The sequence below is a fragment of the Melanotaenia boesemani genome, chromosome 17 (assembly GCF_017639745.1).
Source record: "Melanotaenia boesemani isolate fMelBoe1 chromosome 17, fMelBoe1.pri, whole genome shotgun sequence".
Lineage (NCBI taxonomy): Eukaryota > Metazoa > Chordata > Actinopteri > Atheriniformes > Melanotaeniidae > Melanotaenia > Melanotaenia boesemani.
This window is the reverse complement of record NC_055698.1, coordinates 14,231,293-14,239,243: the sequence shown is the minus strand read 5'-3', so window position 1 is coordinate 14,239,243 and position 7,951 is coordinate 14,231,293.

Below are 7,951 nucleotides of genomic sequence, written 5' to 3'. Positions count from 1 at the left end.
TGTAAGTAAGTTAACTATTAGCCATGTGCTAATTACAGTCAAAGCTACTGTCCTAGCAGACTTATAACTGAGATTGGGATGTAAGGTGCACTTTTAGTGACTCGGATACCAACAATTCAGAAATTGCCTGACAGTGAGCCTGAACCAATATCAAGTATCATGTCAGGAAATCCCGAGTGAATGCAGAGATATGCAGCAGTATGGATAGAAGTGGTTAAAATTCTTGCAAAGTAAAGGATGATCCTTTTTTATGAATTAAAAGAAATTCCAGTGAAACATAAAAAAAGTGTAGAACATCCTCAGAATTATTCTAAATGTTCCATCTTTTACAGCTGCAGCTGCATGTTCCTAGTGTTGCTGGCAGCAGCACAAGTCCATAGAATGATCAGTCCACACCTATTGGAAAGGTCTTCTTTTCATGACCTTCTGCACCCTTTTCTCTTCAAAGATACACTTGCAGCCAAAACACTTCAGGCTACTATAACAGCAACCTTTTTCAAGCATCACCCGGCATGTTCAGATGTTCTTCTGTAAATTTCTGATGCTGAATCGTATGATAAAGACAGCGGTGAGGTTTTATTGTGATGACTTGTCTATATGATGGTCATAAGTTCCAGGTGTGGTGTAAGTTTAGGCTGTTGTGCAAAAGAAACTAGCAATTTAAGCAGGTGAACTTGAGTTTGAGAATTTTTTTCTGTATTTTCACATTGCTGAATATAATAATTAGTCGTAGCTCTTTGATCCATATTTGAGTCAAACATGTTTCAACATTAGAATTAACATTTAGGTTATGATTTACAGTGAAACACTGATCAGGAGCAGATAATGTCTTAGGATTACTCTTTACTATGTGCATGAATCAGTGAAATATGCATTTACTGTTCTGTTCAAAGCTCTTTGTTCCAGCATCAAATGTTTGACCAGAACTGTCTGTAATTATAAGTCCTGCTTCTCAGAATACACCTTCAAAGCCTGAGTTGAATAACCAGAATGTACAGAATGTGTCTGCTGGCGACAACTGCATGTCTTTATGCTTTCAGACGACTCATGCCTCCATTCATCTGTGGTGCATACAGTAGCTCAGTGTTTCGGGTCAGAAGCCCTCCTACTCACCGTCTCTGCACACATTCACACAGGTGACACTAGAGGCATTACAGATGCATTAAGGGAAGGTAAGAGTCAATCTGCAGTCATCCTGCAGAGTCACATGATCCCTGGAGTTCACAGGTCAAGACAAAGAGCTGCTGGGGATGGAAGATAAGATGATCTGAGATGTAACATGGTTTTAAGAATGGCAGGAGCAACACCTTGAACTGAGGGTGAACTGAGTGACTCTATTTACCATCTTAGCTCTAGTTTTATATGAAGCTGATACAACATGATGGTGGATCTGGATATTATTTACACTGAGTTTCAAATCCAAAGTAACTAAAAGCACAACAGGCAGTTTCCAGTGAGACTTACAAGATGTGCTATCTATGCTGTAATTTCAGTGTTATAAATGAAAAGCCAAAACATAGCTGAACTCAAGGATGCAGAATTAAACTAAGCTGAAAGACTATTAAAGAGGACGGGATCCCTGCTGGGCTGCTTTCAGACAGCGAACAAGTATGTGTTTAAACAGTCTCTTTGAAGCTAAATGTGAAATGATTAAGTCCACTTAAAAGTCTGCATGGATCTTCAGTGTGTGTTGGTGTGTGCATAGGCTTCTTTGAAGATGGTACTCTCATATGAGTTGAGGAAGACCTTTACAGCAGCGCTAAGTGGAGGGTGCAGCAAACTATAAAGATCATAGATAAGTGTGTGAATGTGTGTGTATGTATGTGTAGCGCAGGCAGGGCTTGACATGACTTGCATCCCCAGTAGAGCTGACGCCAAACGCTTGTTCCTGACTGTCTGAGTTTGTCCTGAATGACAGCCCAGAGGCAGTGCATATGTGTGTGGTTAGGTGGGAAAAGAAATGTTTCATGTTTGACGGGAACCATTACAAAAAAAAAAAGAAAAAAAGAAAAGAAAAGAAAAAAACTGCAACCACAAAATCAACTGAAAATCACCTGAACCTGCTCTAAAAAAGTGCGGGAGGATTTGTGTGAGAGGAAGAGCATCAAAGAGAAGAGAAGATGTGCGTTGAACTGTAACTTTTGGTCTTTCTGAATGTATTTCATACCTTCATACCTGCCCTGATGGATGATAATTCAAAGTTGGATTTGTGTGTTTGTCTGTGCAAACATTAGACTGTCACGTGCACAGATTATTTGTCCCATTTAAGCTTTGCTTTTAAAACTGCAACCATTCTCAGCCAAATCTTGGGGGTGTTTTGCTTTTTTTGGTGGAATAAATTAACAATTTGTTGCATGCAATTAGCATGAAAAAGCAAGCAGCTCCTTTCCAGTCAATTTAACATCAAACCATCTCTCTGTGCTTTTCTTAACCCCTTTCCGCCTCTGCTCCCCCAACCCCCTTAATTGTAGGACAGGCATTGTGGAGAGAGGGGTGAAGCGCAATGAGTGGGAGGAGCACTAGTTAACCAGGAATGATGTGTGTGTGTGTGTGTGTGTATGTGTGTGTATGTGTGTATATGCCTGGCTTTCAAAACCCACTCTAAAATGATGGAGAAGCTATTTAACCAGAAGTGAGACAATGTCTCAGCAATGCTTTAAACTTCCAAAAAACAATTGATTCAACAGTAATTCACAACTAGGGCTCCAAAAACACTTAATGGCCAATTAATGTTTGTCTGGTCAGGTGTCGGCTTACTTCATCACCCTAATCCATGCTGCAACTCTTTGATTTTTATCAAGCCAGAAAGCTTTTTAAACTTTTTTTTTTTTTTTTTTTTCCACAATCTTACCCAGACTTTCCCAAACTTTCTCAAGCTAAAACTGACTAGCATTTGTTCTTTAGATCAAACTGCATTTTCTAAACTATCAGAATTGGATATTAAGCTCTAGGCAGTCAGCAGGTTCATATCAGCTGCTTGCAACTGTATTTTCCAAAAGCTATTGATGTTCGATAATAACCTTTCAACGGGTAACTGCAGCAAAATAAGTTGTGAGAAATATTTATTCTTCTTTTAAGAGATTTTGATTATCAGTTTTAATTAATTTATTTCAATTTTGTTTAGTTAATAGTGTTTGTTTTGATGACAAATGCTTAGGATGACTTGCAGGTCTGTTGGTTTGAATCAGGAAGCTTGAACTACAACTGCCTGACTTATTTCATGCAATTTGGTGGGGAGGTACAGCTTGTAGATAAAGAAAGAACCCATTAAAGTTTTGTAAAGATCTGGTTCATTTTTTTTTACAGCTGCTACAAAAGACATTGGCTTTGGCAGAGAATGCACTCTCCATTAACCTTTCTAGTCTAGTTTTGGAAACCTTTGTAAGGTTCAGATAATCACTCTGAACGTTTTACAAGCCTTTACAACAGAGAAGATAAATAAAGTTAACCAAGACCTAAAAAAAAAAAAAAAAAAACCCAAAACTTTAAAATATAGACAAAAAGAAGAAGGAAAAAATAACACTAACAAACATGTTAGAATAAAAAAAAAAATCTGGACAGACAAAAAACCACAACACGGTTAACTGCTAAGGCTGGTTGCCTTCCAGGTACAGATAGGAGGGATAGACCTCCCAAATAGCCTCTCTGGTGGGGATTGAAGGGGGGATGTCTACTCAATCACTGCTAGCCTCAGACAAACAGATGGACTGCTGGCCAGGAAGACACACAGGCACACAAACACACACATATTCAGGATGACCTAGACCCCCCAACACTGAAGTAGCAGTGATCAGATGCACCAAGTCCATCCATCAATACTGAAAGAGAAAAATGACATCTGGAAGTGTATGATTATGCTCCTGGGCTTCTAAGCATCAATCAACGGACACACATACATTAAACACGGAGAAGAGGCAAAAAACTTGAAAAATGAACACGGGTGAATTAATCTCCTTGTCTGAGAGCTGTGTGTGTCTGTGTGTGTGCTGGTGAAGAGGGATGAAAAGTGTTATTGGTGAAGAGAACAGAGATCACGGTCAGAGCAGGATTTAATCAAGGAGAGAGACGTGGGGAAGTTTGTGTAAGTGAGTGTAGCTGCAGTGAGGTTCACATGTGGGTTCAAGCTTCAGTTGAGCAGAAAAAGTAGAGCTGCAACTTTAAAAGTCCAGAGAAACTGATTCATATGAAGCATGTGGCATCATGGTGAGCCTAAATCTCATTCCCTTTCTCTTTTTCTTCCCTCTCGCTTGCCTCCCTCCCTCTTGATGTAACTCACAGCACCACGGGCGTGCATGAGGAAATTAGAAATGGTGATGTGAGTGAACACAATGTTAGCTGAATGTATTATTGTTCTTTTGACATAAAAGTTTTGATTTATTGTAGGTTTTGTAACATTAACATAGTTTCAAAACAATATATGCATGTTTTTACAAATAAACACATCAATGTCGATCATGATGGACTCTGCTATATGATTATAGTTTTTTGCCAAGATCTAGAAGAAGTCTCACACTGTTGGACTCATCTGAGAGAAGACTGGTTCAGGACTAGTAACCGTCTTATCAACACAAGACATATTTTACCGTTATCATGAGGCTTGTCATATTTTTTCACCCTGTGTTATTTCACAAGGTTTTAGCTTGTTAAACAACAAGTGGATTGGATTAAGTTATTGAGTACAAATTAAAACAAAACTGAGATCAATTAAACCAAAATAGTGTTAATATCTGAATAGGCTCCTGACCACTTTGTACTGGAAAAATTGGGCCCCAGCGTAACAAAAAAGGTTAAGAACCTCTGCCCTAGACAAAGTGATTAGTCCTAGAGAGAACCTGAATGTGAACCATTTAAAATAAATGATAATGCAATATTTTTTATTATGAAGATGATAAGAAATTATCAAATTTTAAAGATTTATTGATTTTGTTGTGTTTGTTGATGTCAGTAGCATTATAATCCAGTAAAATATTATCGTATCATCATAAAGCTTTACTTTAAATAATAGTCATTTGTATGATAAAATTGAACCATGTTTAATATTTTAAATGTACTTTTAAAGTAAATGTCATGCAAAAAAAAGAGTGTGCATTTTCACTTTTTTTTGGGGGGGGGGGGGGGGGGGGGGGTTGCCCAGGGCTCCACATTACCTTGGACCGGCACTGCCCTTCAAGTTTTATCAACCACATGTTCGGACCATATGGACAAAGAAAAATCCTTCTGCAGGACATTTTATGTTGAGATGAGACAAAGATTGAGCTGTTTTGTCACAATGACCAAAGGATTTGAGGAGTACAGGTGCAACATTCAACCCCAAGAATATTCTGTCAGTTATGGTGGCTGTAAATGGGACTGGTAGACTGGATTAAATAATGTAGAGTAGCACCTGTGGAGAATTCTACAAAACATAACATCAGCTAAACCTGAAACTTGTTCCAACCAAAAACTGATCTTAAGTGTATTTCAAAGCAAGATAACATTAAGGTTTTTGGAATGATCTTCCCAGAGTCTCATCATCAGTCCTGTGAAGTGTGAAAAGTTCAGGGACAACAAATGTAACTGAACACAGGACGAATGGTCAAATATCCATCCAGATTTCTGACAGAAGCTTGACATTCATCTCCATGTTGTGTGAACTTAAGCTTTTAACCAGCACTGTATCCATGAGCAAACTTTAATTTCTTTTTAAATAAAATTACATATATATATATATATATATATATATATATATATATATATATATATATATATATATATATATATATATATATATATATGATAAATAGATTAAATTTATTTAGTTATGTATTAGATATTTTTAACAAAGACTTTATTCAGTTATCAAAAGGGACAGAAGTGCAATAAATCAATCAAATATTGATTGATAATTATGAAACCAGCAATGTCCGGCAGTGTGGGTGAGTGTATCACAGTGAGAGTGCTTGATTTTGACAAACTCAGATTGATGAACATGAAGGATCTAAAATAATTTTGTGCCCTGTTTATCATCTGGAACCAAAAAAGATGTCAAAAAGTAATGGAATTTATCTCAAGCAATTTGTACCAAACAGCTAGTAAAAGCCTTGCAGGTTCGAGTGTTCGGATCATGCCTGTAATAAAGTCCTTAGTTTGACCTCAGCCTATATAAAACTCATACATTATTCATTTTACAATGACACCTCATGAACATCAACAGCTTTTCCAGAAATCAATGAAGTCTCCTTAGATGTTTCTCATTAATATTGTGGCACATAGAGTTGCTCCTTGGCTACTTAGAGTTACTTTATTGTCAGCAGTTAAGAGAGACAAAATAAAATTGATGGAGGAGAAGAAAACTCAGAGCTCAAGCAGCTTTGGTGAAATACCCTTTGAAAACTATTGCTTTGCAGTGCAATGTGTGTTGTGAAAGAGAGAGAGAGCGAGAGAGTGAATCAGACCTTTTCATGCATTCTTACTAATCACAGCCTTATTCTCTCTCTCACCCTGCATAATTTCCCTCCTTGGCTTTATAAATCTCTCTCCACACTCCACCTTTTCCTCTCTTGCTGAAGGCAGAGACAGCAGATGTGTTGGTAGGTCAAATGACCTCTGATGCTTGACTTTACAAACCCAGAGCATCAATCAACACCAACCCAAAGTTGTGTGTGTCTTTGTGTGTATTGAACAAAGAGCTACTACTCATAAAGTGTAACTTCAATTCACATTCAGTCCCACATTGTAAGAGGTCTCAACACTTTTTTCTTATTTCATGTATGGGTGTGTCTGCTGGTGCATATGCAGATATGTTGTATACATGAATGTAAATGAAGCAGATGAACAGTGTAATTGTATTGGCCTGGATTCCCTCACTCTTCCTAGTAGACTGATTAGAGATGTTCTCTCTGACCCCTGAATGTATGTCTGAGAGAGAGAGATACATGAAAAGAGAGATTGTGGATAATCTCCCTTAGCTGCTACAACCAACGAGCAAATCCATGAGTCACTGCTTTGCCCCTTGTTTCCATACAACTGAAGCTCATTTGGCAAATTTGGCATCACAATGAAAAGTAAATGAGATCCTGAACAATTAAAAACCCACAAATATAAAATGTTTTCACATAGACTAATTGGTTGTTTATTGGAAGTTTAAATGACTGGGAAACTTAAGATGTCATCAGAGAAACCTGAACAAATTCTCCCAACTTCGCTACCACGGTAGTCCATCAGCCTGGTGCTGACAGATAGCGGACGTGCCCTCTCAGAGCAGTAATTACAGGAAGCAAAGGAGGAGCTGCTCCAGGCATATCCTGGCACAAGTCCCACCTGGATGACTTCCCTCAACTGTAAAACAGGTTTTAGGAGTGAAAAGACTGATTGTCAATATAAGAAGAAACTTTGAAATTAGTCTTCACACCTAACAGTTACATGTGGCTATCACAAATGTTCCCTTGACACAAACTGATGGCGAACCCCCTGGTTACAATTATTTTTTTGTGTCATGTTTAGCAGCTTGTCTTTTGACTCTGTGATTCTCTCGCTAATTGTCTCAGCAGGGCAGCTGATCAAGATGGCTGCCAGGGCAACCCAGGGAGGACAGAGAGGAGGAAGGAGAAATAAAATACTTCACCCACCCCTCTCCCTGAGAAGTGCCAGATCTTTATTTCACTCTTTTCTCTCTCCTTTTTCTGTCTCAATGCCCACAAAGTGACTGGAAAGCACACGACAATCTTTTTTGTTGATATTCAATGGTGCGTGATAATGTGGTCATTATCATCGCCAAAGGAACAGGTTGAGGCTCAGACAGGGTTTCATTGGGTGGGGGGGCTTAAAGCTCTCACATACACAAGCATACAGATACACACACACTTTTGGTGTGGGAAAGAATGCCCCTGAAAGAGAAGGACAGCTGTTTGGGTGTCTTGTGAGGATGGAGATCAGGTTAAAGGGAGGATGGCCTACTGTAAACTCCACCTGT